The sequence below is a fragment of the Zootoca vivipara genome, chromosome 13 (genome assembly GCF_963506605.1).
Source record: "Zootoca vivipara chromosome 13, rZooViv1.1, whole genome shotgun sequence".
In the NCBI taxonomy this organism is placed as follows: domain Eukaryota; kingdom Metazoa; phylum Chordata; class Lepidosauria; order Squamata; family Lacertidae; genus Zootoca; species Zootoca vivipara.
In genome coordinates this window covers 47,054,081-47,070,476 of record NC_083288.1, presented here as the reverse complement: position 1 = coordinate 47,070,476, position 16,396 = coordinate 47,054,081, and the positions used below count along the sequence as shown (strand labels likewise).

Sequence of the window (16,396 nt, the reverse complement as noted above, 5' to 3'; positions counted from 1 at the left end):
GTATGAGCTTTCATGTGCATGCACACTTCTTCAGATACACCAATAAAATGAATTACTCATTATGCCATTTCTATATTACTCTTATCATCTTTTAGTTAGTCCTTGTGTGATCTTTAATATTCGTTCCCCCCCCAAAAAAGACTACAATAATGTGCACCTCTTTCTCTTTGTACTCAAACTGGCCATGGAGGTGACTATTCAATGCATCTAGCCCAGGTTATTTACCATCTTTATACAAGGGAGTTTCTGGTACAGTTTTCATTTATAGGATTGCACTATGCATTTGCTTTAAAAACAGTTTCCAGTTAAATAAACAAGTTAAAATAAGACAAGTTAATGATTACTTTAAAAGCTCTTAACCACTACACCACACTGGCTCTCAAGAAGTCACCTCTTAGATTGCTATGTAATACAGGTATAGAAAAATGGAGTGAAATGTTTTCTCTTCATCACAATTTTAATGTTCTTTCCGTCACCACTATCAAATATGTTGAATTCTAAAACCTCATAGAAGACTAAACTAACTCCTCCAGACTTATCTTCACTTCTCTATCACTATACCATGGTCAGAAATGCACACAGAATCTTTTGCTCTATATTTCATTCATTGAATGGTTGTGATGTTAAGCCACAGAATCTCCACAGGGTTCAATGATTTTTGAAGCTTGCAGGAAGATGGAAAGAGAAACGTTTTTGAATACAAATTCATGTCACTGAAGAATTTTAATTCAAACTAAAAATGGAATTTTGAGTAATAGAAGGAAACATCCATATTGTGCATGCAAATAAGTGCAAGTAGCATGCTCTATGAGCTTTTTTTAAAGAAGATTTATCATTTATACTTCAAGCTAACTAAAGAACTAAAGAAAAGCTCATACCTTTTTCTTATCAATCATAGCTTGGGAAAGTAATTAATCTCCCATCAACTTGCAGCTGCTGCAATCAGTTTAACAGACTCACAACACATACTACATTTTGTTAAAAATTCTAGATTTCTCTATTTCATTTATCAGCCAGTGCCAGGGGTGACTTCATAGAATAGTGAAATACGTTGAACCAGGTTTATATCTCACAAAGCAATTCTCAAACCATGAGGTCAATATCTCACAAAGCAGACTCAAATAGTGTCTGATTCATGACATCTGTTCTAGGAAGATTAGACACTTGCAGATTAGGTGCCCCAAGAACATACACAGCAGTAACCCCTCCATCCCCCTCTTGCTGGTCCCTGTTGGTGGAATTAAAACCAAGCATACAGAGTCTCCCTCCCTTTCTCCACATTGTTTTTCAAAATAGAAAGTATTATTATTATCACAGAGAGCAAAGTCACTATTTATTGCCAGTCATTTTAGGAGAATACATAATACTAAAAAAAATAAAAAATACTGGAAGGATTAATCCCAAAAATGAAGGAGGAGGGAGAGTCTCTTACTGTGGATTATCATCTAACAGATTCTGTGAAGGGTTTTTCTTGAATAAATCTTCAATAATGGAATAATAGAACTGAGAGGCAACCCCACCAATGACGAGGCCACCTGACTGGTACCACTCATGGGGAACAGGAAATGTATCAGTCTCAGGGCACCCCATAGCTGCTTTGCACACAACAGGAGGCAGCAGAAAAAGCAAAGTGAATGACCACAGCATCCTTGTAGACAAGCCTCTCTGCAAACTTGGATGCTCTTTGCCTATCAGAACCTGCAGAATGACTTCAGCAAACTAGATTGCATGATACCTGGCTCTGTCACTAGAGCACAACAAGAGAGATTGGCACACCTTATTTAAAAATCAAAGCAGTATAAACACATGCTTTGGGTGCTGGGTGAGAATTCCAATACACAACACTCAGATTTCAAGGCAGGCCAATAATATGATGAAAATACAAAATGGGAGAAAGAAAATTGGGAGCCCTGGTTGCCTCTTGATACTATTCCTATCTCCTCATGGTACAGAGGTTCATTATTATAACCCCTTTCCTGGCTGTGTTTTGACAGTTTTCTTATGCCTGTGGTGTTCTGACCAGGTGAATAAATTATTGTGATTTGGATAATTGTACGGTGACTTAATAACTTTTAAAATTTTTAGTTTCAATGAGAGTTGTTTTCTTTGGTTTTGCTTTTTTGCATCATGTTGTGTTCTGTTTACAGGTAGGTAGCCGTGTTGGTCTGACGTAGTCAAAACAAATTTAAAAGAAATTAATATTGGAAGAATATCGGAAGGTATCTGAAGAAGTGTGCATGCACACAAAAGCTCATAGCGATTACAAACTTAGTTGGTCTCTAAGGTGCTACTGGAAGGATTTTTCTTATTTTGTTCTGTGTTTATTCTCAAATCTGTCTACATCCTGCCTCTGCCCCTTTGTGGCACAAAAAGTGGCAATTAGCTTGAAGTGTTCCATGGTAAGTGAAAACATCAGCAGGAAAGTCAAAGTGAGCCTTGTTTTGGTTTGTGACTGGAAGCAGCAAATCTTGAATGAAAAGTGACTTTCGAACATTAGTTTTGCCACATGACAGGGCAGCTATTATTTCTACACGTTAACAAATGTGTGGCAAAATCAAAACATCAAGATGAGGCAAATTATAATATTGTGACAATAACCATGAAATAAAGAGGTGTGACACAATTGAAGTAAGGGTGAAACTATTCAGTGCGATTTTGCTTGAACTCAGCTGTTAACCATTCTGGCAAAGCACACACTGCTACATCGAAGGGGTTGTATTTAACTTCTCCTACTTCCATCAGTCCCACACCTAAGCGGGGATCAGAGGCCTTGTTGACCCACTGCTTCCTGGGGGCCCACAACTCTAAGAAAGTGCTACATGTGAGTTCCAAAGGTGATCTGTACTCAACGTATAGGCCCCAGAACCCAAAAGAAAATAATTGCGTCTGACATTTCTTTTTAAAGGTATCTAAGAGCACTCATCAAATATTCACCTGCAAAATACTGCCCACACCAGCCCCATTTTGATGGAGTGAATCCACTGGGTTTAGACCACCCCAAATCTATTCCATCGGAGTTGGCCACTGTTGAACCATGTTGTGGTGCAAGCCCAGCAAGCAAGGTCTCAATGAGTGACCAAGATGCAGATTGCTACCAGGAAGATACCCCAGCACCAAGCTTGTGGGTGCCATGTTGAATCCTCCCATTGTTTTAAGCCCAAAATGGCTTATCATATCAGTTACGCCAATAAAACTCAGAGACAAGAGGATTTAGGAGTCCATTGTTGTTTATTGCAAAGCAATAGGTTGCAGTCTCATATTTTCGCAAAACTGCAAACCTACTCAAAGGTACGGGCAGGGGGTATTTATAACATTTCAAACAAAGGATTTCAGTTTTAACCAATCATGTACATCATTACCAAATTTCATGTTTAATGAGCATTGCGCAATGAACATTGTTAACTAAACTTCAATTCTCACCATGTTATTTTACATTTTGTTAGTATGCATGTTGGGAACCTGTGTTACGTGTAGCCATTTGTACCATGTATCAACTTACGAGCTGTATCTTTGTGATTGATGTATTAGCTGTCCTTCTGTCCCAGTGATGGACGGCATCTTGCCAAATCATCAGTTTCATAAAGCAACAGGTTACCATAACTTCTCTATTAGAAGCATATTCTCGGATTAATAGGGGTTCACATTATCACATTCATTATGGCCCTTTGGGCCACTACCAGACCCTCAGGCCATTTATAGCCATCCCATATTATGCTCATCCTTCCCAATGTCATTTCTGCCATGAGGGAGGACCAACTCTTGTCCAACTTCTGCCACACCAACCTGTTCCCACAGCCAATCCAGAAGGCCTGAGCAAATATCTTCCAACCAAAGGCCATTGCTGCTTCCTGACGGGTGATTTTGATCCAACTGAAACAAGTTCACAAGCTCACATGTAAAAGGCGGTGACAGATTTCCAGGCCTTCATTTGCAAATACAACCTGTGCCACTGCCTTGGTGCTTTTTGTGGGGCCCAAGATACCCACCAATAGTGTTGCTGCATCCTAGATGACCAGGTGATTCACATTTCCAGGTGGCTGTCAGAAAACCAAACTATGCCTTTTTAAATGGCCAAGTCTAAGTCAACAGCCTTCTGAGTACACAGGTAATTCTCAGCCAGATGAATGACCAGCAAGTGAGGTGGCCAGAAGCATTAAATGTGTTTGGAAAGGCAAATCATATGAAAATGGCTTAAAAGAATATCTGATCCTTCAAGATCAGGAGAGCTTTCTACCTGGCTGCCGAATGAAAGATAATGTAAGTAAAATAATTGATATAATAGAATATTTGGAGGCTAGGAATGATAAGCAAGCAGAACTAATGTTTATAGATGCAGAGAAGGTCTTTGATAAGGTGTCCTGAATGTTTAGGGGGTAAAGGATGGAAATGATGAATTTTAGAGAATCATTTTGGAGTGAAATAGATGCAATGTACTCAGAACAACCGGCTATGCTGATAGTGAACAATGTGATAACAGAAAAATGTAAAATTGTAAAAGGTACACGACAGGGATGTCCCCTGTCTCCATTACTGTTCATATTAGTCTTAGAAATACTTTGTGACATGTGTAAGATCAGATGATGAAATAAAAGGTATTATGGTTGGAAACAAAGCATATAAACTGATAGCCTTGGTGTACAATTTGGTGTTAACAGTAGAAGACCTGTTAGTAAGCATACCAAGGGTTTCAGACAGAATTTTGGAGTTGGGCTGGGTAGCGGGATTTAAGTTAAATAAAAATAAAACCAAAATGTTGGTAAAAAATATGGCAGAACACAAAAATGGAATTACAATAAAAACAGAACTATCAATAGAAAAAAGGGTGAAATATTTTGGGGTGTGGCTGACAGCAAAAAAATCTAAATATTTTCAAAGATATTGCCACTTGGAAAGAACAAAAGAAAAATCTGGGGTTATGGGGGAGGATGAATTTATCACTGTGGCGGAGGATATCAGTAATAAAAAGGAATGCATTGCCAAGAATGTTATTTTGTTCCAGGTGTCCGCTTTCCATAACCTTGCTGTGTACTTCTACCTGCCAAAGTATCCTACAGCTCTGTTTCATCCTTTAGTCTATTTTTCCCCCTAATATCTTTGTCACTGACTCCTATATACTACTGTTGTGAACTTTCTTCATATTCCATGGAACACTGCATAATTTCTGGTGCCTGCCAAGATCCAGGTGTGGGGCAAGTTCTATTTGGTGAGAGAACACTAGCAGAGACTTTAAAATCACAAATTATGCAGTATAGCATGGAAATATAGGCAGTCTAACCTTAAAATGTGCCCTCTAAAGTGAGTTCAAAATTTTCCCACTTCCCCCAGTGTAGGAAAAAGACCACAAGTTTGGTAAGATAAAAACAGTTGAATTAAAAACTCTTCAAATGTCAGGTTCATGTGCTTCAGAATACAAGGAGTAAAACCTGGTGACAAAATGGTGAAAGTTCCTAAATGATCGATATATAAACTCAAGAGTGGCTAGTCAGAGCCACATAGAAACCATCACAAACCTATTCACACATGGAGTTTCTGAGGGAGACTGAAGTGGAACACAATTTTGATTACCTAGTTTGTTCCAAGGTGAGTTAAGCCTAGCAGAACAGTTTATTCTATGGTATTAATGCACTGATTCATTAATTAGACTTAATTAATGCATTAATTAGACTTAAGCATGTTGGTAATATGACGCTGGTTATCCAAAAAAGAGAAGCGGAATGGAGCAGCAATAGAAAGGATGCCCCAAGACAGATGGCTTTAAACACATAATAGTAATAATAGACTGAAAAAGAAAATTTTGTTTTCAACCCTTACCTTTCAGGTATTTAAAATTTACCAGAATGAGGTAAGGCCAAAAGAAATTATTTAATTATTTCTTTGTATAAGTTGCTCCCTGTTGTTCAGTTCAGGCCTCAGAATAATGATGTAGCATTTAGGGGCAAAGATGCAACACAGTAACCCACCCCCAGAGGCCAAGACGGAGAAGATCTCCACAGCCACCATGCCTTTTCCACTTGTGCTCAGGTAGGCTGGAATAAAAGACAGCCAAACACTGCAAAAGAGCAACATGCTGAATGTGATGAACTTGGCTTCATTAAAGCTGTCAGGTAACTTGCGGGCCGCGAATGGGGCAATGAAGCTGACAATGGCCAGCAGGCCCATATAGCCCAAGACACTATAAAACATGGTGACTGAGCCTTCATTACATTGCACAATGATTTCTTCTGTTGACGAGTGCATGTCCAGATCAGGGTATGGGGGAGATGTCATCAACCACACAGCACAAGTAGCTGATTGAATAAGAGAACAGGAAATTACGACTGAGTAGGCCAGTCTTTTCCCTACCCACTTCCTCATGCTTGACCCGGGCTTGGTGGCCAGGAAAGCAAGAACTACAGTGACAGTTTTGGCCAGCACACAAGAAACGGCCATTGAGAAGATGATGCCAAATGTTGGTTGCCGGAGGAGGCAGGAGACTTTGCTAGGTTCACCCAGAAATAACAATGAAGAGAGGAAGCAGAGCAGGAGAGAGACAAGGAGAGAGTAGGTGAGGTCCCGGTTGTTGGCTTTGACTATGGGAGTGTCTTTGTACTTAATGAATGTTCCTAGCACCAAAGCTGTGATGAGGAAGAAAGAAAGGGAAACTGATGTTAAACTGATCCCTAAAGGTTCTTCATAAGAAAGGAAGGTCATCGTTTTCTCAATGCAGATAGTTTTGTCCTTGTTTGGGTACTGAGTTTTGGGGCATCTGAAGCAGTCATTCATATCTGAAAAATAAAAACATCAAATTTCGATACTGTTTGAACAATATTTTGTCTTCTTCACTGACATGAAATTACGCCTATTGGATCCTTGTGTTTTAGTATTTAGATATAAATGTTTTTTGCTCTAAAATACCCCCCTCAAATGTCTAACCTTGCCATTGTCCTTGTAGGAAGAAATATATGAGTGCTGCATAACTTACCATCCTGGTTTGAAATTTCCCCTTCTGAACATGGAACACAGCCATAGCAACAAAACTTTTCCCCTTCTATCTTTTCCTTCTGATTCCCAGGGTGACAGTGGTCATTACAGAGAGAAAGTGGAATCACCTATCCATAGCAGAAAAGTCTTTTAGGAGATCAGAAAAAACTAATTGTTTATTTGATTTCTATTGATGAGGTTCAGCACTCAGCAAAAAAAGGTTTAATATAAAAGAGCTGTACTATGAATTCCATTATTTGGGGCCCCCTCCAAACATATGACAAGCTTTGCAATCATTTTGCATCAACCCCCCCCCCAATTTTGAGGTACCCCAAAATAGTGTCTGACTTCCTCAACTTGTTGCTATACTGATCAACCCAAATCCAATTCTTTCCAAACCTGTGCCAAAGTTTTGCATTTGTGTAATGGGGTGCCTGGTAGGGCCCCGAGTTTGGCAGATCAGCCACACAATTTGAGGCTCACCAAAATGCAGTTGGTTCTGCAAAATGCTGCAGAATAATTGAAAAATGTCTCAGCAGGAATTCCTTTAGCCCTGCCTGGAGGTGCAAGGGATTGAACCTGGGACCTTTTGCAAGCAATATGTGTTCTATTACTCAGCTATTCAATTCAATTCAACACCTTTATTGGCATATATATATATATATATATAATATAAAACAAAGACAAAACATACAAAACATATAGGTCATTAGTATAAATAGTGACTCTACATCATACAGAAATAATGGAGAGCAGGAGGAGGAAAGGGCAAACAAGGGATCCTCAGCTATCATTGTTGAAGGCTAGATGTATTGATTTTAATTACATAAATTATAGACAAGTAATGGGCCGTAATTCTGGTAATTTCGGTGAATTCATCCCTCAACAAGAGCTGGACCACTGTTTCCTTGTTGGGGAGGGTTCCAGGTCTCATAAAGGATGGGGGGGGCAAAAAAAATAGGAAGGGGACAGTCCAGAATCATGTGAGCCATAGAGTCTACCTCTTTCTGGCCACAAGGGCATAATCTATTCCAGTAGGGGATGCCTTTGAGTCTTCCGGATAACACGGAGGACGGAAAAGCATTTAGGCAAACCAACATAAATACTCTGCGATAAAAAAGGGGATACCAGGTCATATAAATAATTAGGCATCAATCCTTGGTGCAGCGGCAGCCCCAAGAAGGCAGGCGAGCATACTAGAGGTTGGGCAGGATGAAGTTTCTGGAATTCAATATCAAGCAGTCTCTGCTTAATAAGAGTAAAGATATATGAGTCCTCATATGTCAAGAGGGAGTCCACTGAGAAGCCTAGTTGCCTGAGTTTGTTGGAGATATTAGAGAACCATATAAAGCTGTAGCTATCTTTTAGAAGATAGGATATCAGGCTATCTGGTTCTGTATTAAAATAATTTTTTAGCCAATATTTAAAAGTAATGATCCAACCTCTTGTCTCAAGGACGTGTTGGCCCAATTCTGCACAGATAGCCAAGTATGGCACACATTTTGGTACTCAAAGGATTTGCCGAAAGAAGGATGATTGGACTCCTTCTACTTTGTTGTTAAAGCTGGATACCCATAGGGGGATCCCGTATAGAAGCTGGGAGGCGGATTTTGCCTTATAGGCACCAATTGCTGCAGGTACAAATTGATTCCCACCAAGAAAATGAAAAACGCATCTTGCTAAATTAATTGTTCTGTTGCGATGTGTCACCCATTTTAAGTTATAGTGGAAGGTGACACCCAAGTATTTATAGCATTTAACTTGCTCCATTTTTTGGGTTCCAATCGATACTCAGCTATTGTCTACATGCAATAAGAAAAGAGGTTACCAGATGGGTGCATATGTAGTAATTACATTGATGTGCCCCAGAAGCTTTGCTTTATGTATATGGAAGGTACAGTAAGAATAAATCAAAAATTTTCTTCTGCAAAAATGTAGGCTACCCCCCCCCCCCTAGCTTTTCAAAGCAGCATCAATTTTGAATGTGCTAGGCAGCTACATTTTTCCTAGGCCCTATCAAATAGAAACAACAGTTTTAAATGAAATGGAATTTTCTGACACCAAAAGAAAACGTCATAAGAACAGTGAAGAACAGAATGATTCCTAGGATTCAGACCTGATTAAAACCTCTATGCCACACAATCATATCTTCATGAAAAATGAATGCTTCTCCTTCAAGAGCATCAGGATCAATTCTTCCAACTTTCATTTGAAGGAAAGACTTGTTTGGAAATGTGATCATGTTCGTGATGTCAAATCCACCTCTCATTTCCCTTTTTTCATTAAAGGACATTGTTTCTCCTGCTGAGTTGTTAAATAAAATACCTTGCAGAAAATAGTGGAGCTGATTCAAAGACAAAAAGGGAAAAGAAGGAACATATATAAAAAGCCAGACCAAGACTAAACAATGAGCTATTTTCATAGAGCTGATAAATAGTTATGACACAGCAATATGTGGCTAAGATTCTGTACATGCTAAATATACAGGAAATGGGGGCACTCACAAAATCTTATCTCTTGATGTCTGGCCTTTGAGTAATTGACTCACTGAAATAATATATTGTTTCCAACATGTTACCTGCCAAGGCTGCTGTGAGGGACAGGGGATATCGCGAAGTCCCTCCCCTCCTGAGTTCAAGCCCGTCCCCGAGCAAAGGGGAAAGCAGGGAGAGTTCCGATTCCAGTGGGGAAGCAGGAAGTCGTGTCCGAGGCTCAGGCAAGGTAGAGGAGCCAGGGTCCCAGGTGGGACAGGAAGGGGCAAGCAAGGGGGGAAGACCCATCCCTCCAACTCCAGAATTACGCAGGAAGAGGAGGGGCAAGAGGATGGGTCTGCCAAAGCTTTTGTGTTGGAGAAAGACGCGCCAAAAGCCATTAGGAGGTTCTGAAACCGACTGACAACATCGCTCCGTGTAAATAGCAATGACTTGAGCACTGTAAATACGCAGCACCAATAAAAGAATAAAATGCAGAGCTGCGTAGCGTCGTTACTCTGAAGTAGTCCACTCCGGCCACTGTGACAGCAACCTCCTAATCATTTTTGGGCTACTTCGGAGTTGCCGGGATGAGCGTGTCCGAGGCGGAGAAGTGGCGGCAGATCGCTGAGCAAGCCCAGCTAGAACTGCAACAGCTGTCGCTGCAGGCGCAGGGAGAATTGAAGGCAGCTAAAGAGGAGACTAAGAAGGTCCAGGACGACCGGCTACAACTTGCGGAACAGGTGAGAGAGCTCCAGGAAAAAGAGCAGCATTTAAGGGCGGTGGCGGTAGACCTCCAAAACAAGCTGGATGCAGAGAAAAACAAGGCGGGAGGGGCTCCCCAAGTCCAAGTGCTGCCAGGAAGGAGAGCAGGGACCCTTGTAAGCAAGTTCAATGGAGACCCGAAGGAGTTTCAGGGCTTTGAGACTGAGATCGTGTATGCTCTTGAGCTGCACCAGAATGAGTTCCCCGATGATGAGCACAGAGTAGCGTTTATTGTGGAACATCTCACCGGAGCAGCCAGGGAGTGGCTAAGACCATTAATCGCAACCAAGAATCCTTGCATGAAAAATGTCCAACAATTTCTAGAAGGTTTGAGGACGATGTATTCGTCCGATAGTCATTTGGACCAGACTAAGGAGGAACTGCATAATTTACGCCAAGGAAATATGACAGTTCGCGCATATTGGGCGAAATTCACCATGCTGGTGCACAGACTGGGGTGGGTTTTGGATTCGCCTCCCATGCAAGCTGCGTTTTACTTGGGTTTGAGCGAGGAGGTGAAGGATGAACTCTCGAGAGGTCCAAAGCCCAGTACTATGGATCAGCTGAGCAAAGCAGCTCTGGCGGTGGGGGTGAGGCAGGAATCCCGGTGGAACGACAAGCAAGCGACGCGCGCAAAGCGGGCTTGGTTCCCACGGTCGCAGGAGAAGCCACTCCCTCAACAACCCTTTCAGGCCACGCCTGGAGCCAGCCAGGACCAGGAGCCCATGCAGATTGATAGCGCGCGCGCGCGGGCTTTTCAAACCCCAGCGGCGCCAAGACGCAAGGAGGGAAGGGGCGGGAATTGCTTTCTCTGCAACTCACCCCAGCATCTCGTCAGAGACTGCCCACATCGCAGGGAGTGGCAAGGAAAGGCGGGAACGGTGGTGCCCTCCCCCACTGACGCAGCACCACAGCAGGGAAACGGGAAAGCCTGGCTGCAGGAGACAAGGGGCAGCAGCCAGGCACAGTCAGCAGACAACAGCCCCAGCCCGCCCACCCGCACAGAGAGGTGCAGAGCCAGCCCACCCCTCCCAGAGCAGGAGTGGTTCTAGAAGTGACGCTAACGCTCCCAAATGGCTATCCCCTGACGGTCCTCGCCTTAATCGACAGTGGGGCGTCCGCCAACTTCTTCTCGAGAAGCTTTGCAGAAGAGCACCAAATCCAGCTTTTGCAGTTGGATTTTCCTCTGCACGTAGCAACCATTGACGGCAGGGAGCTGCTGGGAGGGGCCATCACACATCAAACCCCCCCCATGAGAATGACGGTGGGAAGGCACTCAGAGACACTGGCGTTCAACGTCACCACCATCTCAGACCCCCCCATCGTCTTGGGCATGAGCTGGCTGGCGCGCCACGACCCCTCCATCAGTTGGCACCAGAGGTGCATCACGTTTGGGTCAGACTTTTGTCTGGAACATTGCATGCAGCACCAACCAGGGGAGGGGCCTCCGATAGCCACGGTGGCCACCATGCATATCAAAGGGGGTGAGGCAATACCCAAGCAGTACTGGGACCTGCAGGAGGTCTTCAGCGAAGCGGAGTCCGACCACCTACCCCCGCACAGGCCTTTTGACTGCCAGATCAACCTGGTGCCAGGGGCGACGATACCCCCAGCCAAGCTGTACGCCATGTCAGACCAGGAGCTGGAGGATCTGCGCGCTTTCATCGACAAGAACCTCAAGCGGGGGTTCATAAGGGAAAGCAAGGCAGCAGGGGGCAGCCCGGTCTTCTGGGTGGACAAGAAAGACACGCAACAGCGCCGTCTTGTGGTGGACTTTAGACGGCTGAATTCGGTGACAGAGCCCGTGGCTTTCCCCATGCCCAGAGTGGATGATCTCCTGACAGCGGCACGCAGGGGCAAGATTTTCACCAAGCTGGACCTAAGGGGGGCGTACAACTTGATCAGGATCCGGGAAGGAGATGAATGGAAAACCACGATGTTCACGCCTCTGGGCTCTTTTGAATATCTGGTGATGCCCTTCGGTTTGCAAGGGGGCTCAGCATGCTTCCAGGCCTTCATGCACCACGTCCTGGGGTCCCTCCTCTTCAGGAAATGCTTGGTCTTCCTAGATGACATCCTTATCTACTCGAATGACCCAGTGCAGCATGTGAAAGATGTCAGAGAGGTGTTGCAACGCCTGAAGGAGCACCACCTGTATGTGAAGCTGGAGAAGTGCAAGTTTCACACCAAAGAGGTGGACTTCCTGGGCTACAAGCTGTCAGACAAGGGGCTGGCGATGGACAAGGACAAGGTGCAGGCCATCCTGGACTGGCACAGCCCCAGGACGCGCAAAGATGCCCAACGCCTACTGGGCTTCGCTAACTTCTACAGGAAGTTCATCAAGAACTTCTCTCGCGTTACGGCTCCCATCACGGACTGCCTGAGAGGCAAGCAGAAGTTCAAGTGGACACCAGAGGCGCAAGCAGCGTTCGAAAGCCTCAAGAGAGTGTTCGCCTCAGACCAAAACCTGTTCCATGTGGTGCAGGACGCGCCCCTACGCATTGAGACAGATGCTTCGGAAAAAGCTGTGGGCGCAATTTTGTTGCAACTGGACGCCAACAGGGAGTGGAGACCCTGTGCCTTCTTCTCCAGGAAGCTGACACAGCCTGAACGCAACTACACAGTGTTTGATAGGGAACTTCTTGCGATCTACGCTGCGTTCCAGCACTGGCGACACTTCCTGGTGGGCGCGAAGCACCCCATCCAGGTGTGCACAGACCACAAGAACCTGGAGTTCTGGAGAACTGCCAGGGTGCTCAACCAGCGGCAGATACGGTGGGCAGAGTTCTTCTCGAACTTCAACTTCTCCATCCACTACATCCCGGGGGAGCAGAATGTCAGGGCGGATGCCCTCTCCCGCAAGCCAGAGTACATGGAGGAGGAGGCGCCACCAGCCCCAAGGCACATTTTCCCCCCGTCGGCATGGTCCTGCGGAGCAGCTGTGGTGAGCGAGGCAGAACTCACAGCACTGACGGCAGCGGATGAATTTGCCAACCGCATCTTCAGAGAACTGAGAGGGGGGAGGGAGCAGGCAAAAGACTTTGCAGAACGCAGAGGGCTGCTTTTCTACAAGGGTGCGCTGTACCTACCCACCACCCAGCTTCGACGTACGGTCCTCAAGCAGATGCACGACAACCCTACAGCGGGGCATTTTGGAAGGGACAAAACCGCTCACCTAGTCATGAGACACTTCTGGTGGCCAGGGGTGCGGGAAGATGTTCGAGACTATGTAAGGGGCTGTACCACCTGCCAGCGGGCGAAGGGGGTCAGAGCAGCGCCACCAGGGTTGCTGGAGCCCTTAGCCACACCACACAGGCCGTGGGAAGTGGTGTCCATGGACTTCATCACAGATCTGCCTTCGTCCAGGGGTAAGACTGCAGTGTTGGTGGTGGTGGACCTTATGTCCAAAATGTGTCACTTTATACCGTGTGCCAGGGCAGTCTCGGCAGAAGAGACAGCCAAACTGTTTGTTGATCACATTTTCAGACTGCATGGATTACCTTTAAGGGTTATTTCGGATCGTGGCCGCCAATTTGTTTCCAGGTTCTGGCGGCGGCTCATGAACCTCCTGCAGGTGGAGGTCAGCTTGTCGACGGCTAGACACCCGCAGACCAACGGACAAGCGGAGAGGGTCAACGCCATTCTGCAGCAGTACCTGAGATGCTACGTCAGCCAGCGGCAAACGGACTGGGTGGATCGCTTGCCACTAGCAGAATTTGCCTACAACAATGCAGTGCACGTCTCCACAGGGGTGTCGCCCTTTAAGGCCAATTACGGGCGCGACCTCAGATCTTTCCCAGAGAGGGAGAGGGAGGAGGAGGAGGAGGAGGGCCCACAGGCTGAGGATTGGGCAGAGGAACTGGAGACGGTGCACCAGCAGCTCAGAGAACACTTGGAGAGGGCCAAGGAAGCGTACAAAAAGGGGGCAGATCGCCACAGGCGACAAGGGGAGGTCATCAGGGTGGGGGACAAGGTGTGGTTGTCCTCGGAGGGCCTTCCCACCAGAGGGAGGTGCAAAAAGCTGGCACCCAAAAGGCTGGGCCCCTTCACGGTCACGCAACAGGTAAACCCGGTGGCATACAGGCTGGCACTGCCAGAGGACATGAGGGTGCATCCAGTGTTTCATAGATCGCTGCTGTCGCCGTACAGGGAAAGCAGCAGGCTCCGAGACAGCGAACAAACCCCCGAGGGAGGGGGGGAGAGGGAAGGCAGGGAGCAACTCAATGAGGCCACGGCCATCCTGGATTCAAGGTGGGGGGTGGGGGGACTGGAGTACCTCATGGCATGGGAGGATGCTCCACCGTCCCAGAATGAATGGGTCCCAGCCACTCAGATACAGGAGGAATTCTTGGTGGAAGAATTTCACGCCCTCTTTCCCCACAGACCCAAGCCCTGGCACATGGAAAGGGAGGGGGAGGAGGAGGAGGCACGGGAGAGCAGCTCACCATGGCGCTGGGAAGCGGAGTTTGAGGAACCAGAGGATGAGGTATGGGTGTCACCGAGATCCACCCAGTCAGAGGAAGGAGCAGATTGGCAGAACGTTTTTACCCCCACCAGCTCTGACGCCACGGACTTTTTGGGATTCCCGTCCGCCCAGGCGGAAGGGGGGGGCTCGCAGGACTGGGGGGAGGTATTCACACCAACGGGCTCGGAGAGCACTGAGTTCTTAGGCTTCCAGTCGTCACCGACACATGGGGGGGGCCTGGGGAGGGGTGAAGGAGAGCTTGGGAGGGGGGTGGATGTGAGGGACAGGGGATATCGCGAAGTCCCTCCCCTCCTGAGTTCAAGCCCGTCCCCGAGCAAAGGGGAAAGCAGGGAGAGTTCCGATTCCAGTGGGGAAGCAGGAAGTCGTGTCCGAGGCTCAGGCAAGGTAGAGGAGCCAGGGTCCCAGGTGGGACAGGAAGGGGCAAGCAAGGGGGGAAGACCCATCCCTCCAACTCCAGAATTACGCAGGAAGAGGAGGGGCAAGAGGATGGGTCTGCCAAAGCTTTTGTGTTGGAGAAAGACGCGCCAAAAGCCATTAGGAGGTTCTGAAACCGACTGACAACATCGCTCCGTGTAAATAGCAATGACTTGAGCACTGTAAATACGCAGCACCAATAAAAGAATAAAATGCAGAGCTGCGTAGCGTCGTTACTCTGAAGTAGTCCACTCCGGCCACTGTGACAGCTGCAGATCCTGAAGTTCAAACCTTTTGTCTCCTGCCACTGCTCTGTGCTTTGATCTGTATGAATAAATTGCATGCAAAGCATGAGCCACAACAAAGACAGCATTGTAGATACTGTAGCTGTGGCCGGTCATGTCCATTTCAAACAGATGGCCAGGAAGACACTCTAACTTCTCCTCCCCTGTACATGTTTCAATATCTTGCATGAGCAGATCTGGAAATGCACAGTCAAATGCTTGCTCCCAGAAGTCCTTGAGAAAACCATCGCCTGGATTCCAGTAAGGTTTTATGCTCTGAAGAAATTCATGGAACTTGAGAAGCTCATTTGAGTGAACGGTGAAGGAAATGGCACCTTGAAAGAGATCAAGATCCCAAGACTTTGATAACTCAAGAGTATGAAGTCAATTTGTGCTGTCATGATAGACACTTTTCCAAATGTTGAGCTTTCCTTATTTTCAGGATCTCGTAGAAATATAACACATCTCAGCCAGCTCAATGTCAGAGAATCTCCATAGACAATGAATGCATTGGCTTTGTCATTTGTGAGACCGACATAATAACTTAGGAGTATGTCATAAAGTTCATCCAACATATCGAGATGATATGTTATCTCCATTCTTTTTGTGAAGGCTGAGCAGATCCCATGCTGGTAAAGCATGGGCTCCAGGGCCTGCAAGAAATTTTCTCCTCCATCACCATGCGTAACAAAGAGTCCAACCCATGTCCATCCAAAATGCTGAAGCAAGCTGATAATCCCCATGTACTGATGAGCTTCATTGGGCACCATGCGGTAAAAGGAAAGGAAGTGATCTATATCACTCTCTTCTTGCGGAAATGAGCCGTATGCAAGCTAAGGGGTCGGGGGAACAGACATGATAAAGATAAGTTAATAGAATTACCTTTAGCATGTGGCTGTTTACTCAACAAAAGTTTGTTGAAACAATTGCTAGTGTTCCAGACAGTTAAGTTGAAGGATGCTTCCAGTTGAAATTTAATTTGAGTTGTGGATACTTAAGTATTGAAAAGCTGTAGT

General features: G+C 45.7%; 1 pseudogene; it reads right to left on the bottom strand.

Moving 5' to 3' along the window:
* Positions 1–5,862: 5,862 nt before the first annotated feature.
* On the bottom strand, positions 5,863–16,150 carry LOC118078100 (vomeronasal type-2 receptor 26-like; annotated as a pseudogene).
* Between the last annotated feature and the right edge of the window lie 246 nt (positions 16,151–16,396).